Source organism: Triticum aestivum, chromosome 3A (genome assembly GCF_018294505.1).
Source record: "Triticum aestivum cultivar Chinese Spring chromosome 3A, IWGSC CS RefSeq v2.1, whole genome shotgun sequence".
NCBI lineage: Eukaryota > Viridiplantae > Streptophyta > Magnoliopsida > Poales > Poaceae > Triticum > Triticum aestivum.
The window spans coordinates 72,425,063-72,428,251 of record NC_057800.1 but is presented as its reverse complement, the minus strand read 5'-3'; positions in this window follow the sequence as shown (position 1 = coordinate 72,428,251).

Below are 3,189 nucleotides of genomic sequence, written 5' to 3'. Positions count from 1 at the left end.
ACTACTGATCGACTAGAACAAAACAACACAAAGGGGAAGATCTTCATCGAGCTCCTCCTTGAGCTTGGTTGCATCACCTGCTCGGTAACATCGGCACCTCCAAACTAGTTTTGGAAGTATCCGTGAGTCACGGGGACTCAGCAATCTCACACCCTCGCGATTAAGACTATTTAAGCTTATGGGTAAGGTAAAGGTATGAGGTGGAGCTGCAGCAAGCGAGTAGCCTATATGGTGGCTAAAAAACATACGCAAATGAGAGCGGGAAGAGAAGGCAAAGCACGGTCGAACAACTATGATCAAGAAGTGATCCAAGAACAACCTACGTCAAGCATTACTCCAACACCGTGTTCACTTCCCGGACTCCGCCGGAAAGAGACCATCAAGGTTACACACACGGTTGATGTATTTTAATTAAGATCAACTTCAGGTTTTCTACAACCGGACATTAACAAATTCCCATCTCCCCATAACCGCGGGCACGACTTTCGAAAGTTCAAACCCTGTAGGGGTGTCCCAACTTAGCCCATCACAAGCTCTCACGGTCAACGAAGGATATTCCTTCTCCCAAGACATTCCGATCAGACTCAACATCCAGGTTACAAGACATTTCGACAATGGTAAAACAAGACCAGCAAAGCCACCCGAATGTGCCGACAAATCCCGATAGTAGCTGCACATATCTCGTTCTCAGGGCACACCGGATTGTCCATACTTCTGGTAGGCCAGCCCAGAGTTGCCCCTGGTGGCCACCGGCGGCTGACAGGTTGGACCAACACTCAGAGGAGCACTGGCCCAGGGGGTTTAAAATAATGATGACCCTCAGGAGCGCGACTCCCAAGGGAAAAGAAAAGGCTAGGTGGCAAATGGTAAAACCAAGGTTGGGCATTGCTGGAGGAGTTTTATTCAAGGCGAACTGTCAAGGGGTTCCCATTATAACCCAACTGCGTAAGGAACGCTAAATCCGGGAACATAACACCGATATGACGGAAACTAGGGCGGCAAGAGTGGAACAAAACACCAGGCGTAAGGCCGAGCCTTCCACCCTTTACCAACTATATAGATGCATTAATTTAATAAGAGATATTGTGATATACCAACAAGTAAACATGTTCCAACAAGGAACAACATCTCCATGTTCCAATAAGGAACAAACTTCAATCTTCACCTGCAACTAACAACGCTATAAGTGGGGCTGAGCAAAGCGGTAACATAGCCAAACAACGGTTTGCTAGGATAAGGTGGGTTAGAGGCTTGGATTAACAATATGGGAGGTATGATAATCAAGTGGTAGGTATCGCAACATAGGCATAGCAAAAGAGCGAGCACCTAAGCAAGCAAAGATAGAAGTGATCTCGAGGGTATGGTCATCTTGCCTGAAATCCCGCAAGGAAGAAGGACGAGTCCATGAAGAAGACAACCGGACGTAGACGAACGGATCCTCACAAACGCGACATTATCGGAACCAACCCGAAGAAGCAACACCGGAAAGAAGCACACAACATAGTAAACAACCAACACATGAACATGGTATGATATGCGAGATGCGGTATGTGATGCATATGCATGATTTGCAAAGGAAAGATTGAACCTGGCCTCAACCTGGAAATCCAAGAGTGCCACTGTAAAGGTGAGGTGATTTCGGTTGAAATCGATATAAAGATCGCCGGAATCAGATGCACGGTTGGAAATGGCAAGCAAAACAAATATGGCACCGGTCTGCGATAAACAGCAAGTGACCAACTAAATGCATCAAGATAAATATGCTACAACACTCAAACATGGGAACAAAATACATGGCAGGGATCCACTCATGATGCTTGACAAAAGATGAACACTGGGCTACGACTAATTCATCCATTAACAGGTTCAAACAACCATGGCAAAAGTGCAAATGATAACAGGTTTCAGACTTAGTGAAATTCACACAAGTCTGGAATTTATCATCAGGAAGCAATGTTTAGAGCATGATAACTATATGCTACAGAAACATATCATGGCAAATCAAGGCATGGCATGAAGCTACTCAAAGCACTTAACAAAAGTCCCTTAGTGACCTTGAGCCAAAAGGGAACAGAAAATACAATTGCAAGCATGTGAACATGGCAAAAACATAAACAGATTCAGACTTAGTGAAAAACTGGAGCATGCAAATCAGTTAACGGGTAGGCATGTTTACGAGCTCGATGCACTCACTATGAAGCATGGCATGACAAACTAAGCATACACCCATAAAGAATACATGGCATAGAAGCTAGACATGGCAAGAACACAACATAGCATGCACGGATCAATAACAACATCCCCGGCAAAATCGCTAAACATGTCAAGAATCTGCCAGGATTATTTTATAGCAAAAGTTGAGCTTGATTGACTCAAGCTAGGGTGCTCCATAAATGCAAAAAAAAGACATGGATGGATAGAGCACCACAATGTTAACAAAACATCCTTACTGATGATCCTCAAAAGAGGCACGGATCACTAGGAAACAACATGAACATATGGCATACCAACAGAATCAGGACAAGGACTTAGAGAAATTCTAAGTCCCTGAAATCAGCATTACCGATTACGCTACTTTGCAAGCTTGTTCTAGTCACCACAAATATCACAAAAATACATGTCAAGCACCACTGTAAAGATGGCATGGCATATAACAAAACACATGTAAAGCTCAGGATCATAGCATGCAGGCATTAATCATGGCAAAAATGACAAAATGCCATTTGCTGAAACAGATCTGACAAATTCATCAAATAACCCTCTTCCATCAGCATTCGGGCATCAAGATGAGCTCAAAAGAAAATTATTCAATGATATGAAATGATGTACTTGTCGAGACGAACATATTGATATGCTACACGCGCAAAATGGAGCTACGGATGCAGAGTTATAGCATGATGAAGATTGCATAAAAATTAGGGTTTAGGGGGAAAAGTCAACCGGGGAAATTCTCAGATCCAGATCTGGATCGGATCAGGAGGTACTGTAGCAACGCGGAAAAGGAGGATCTCTGGCGAGAAGGTCGCTGCTTCGGTGAGGAAAACCGAGGGGGAGGACGGAGAAGAGGAGGTCGGCGAGGTCGGTTGTGCGCCGGCGACGAGGGAAGGCCGGACGGCGGGGGCGGCGTCCCCTGCGGCGGTTCCGGCCGCGGTGGCGGTGAGGCGACGATGGCGCCACGGTGGCCGGTGA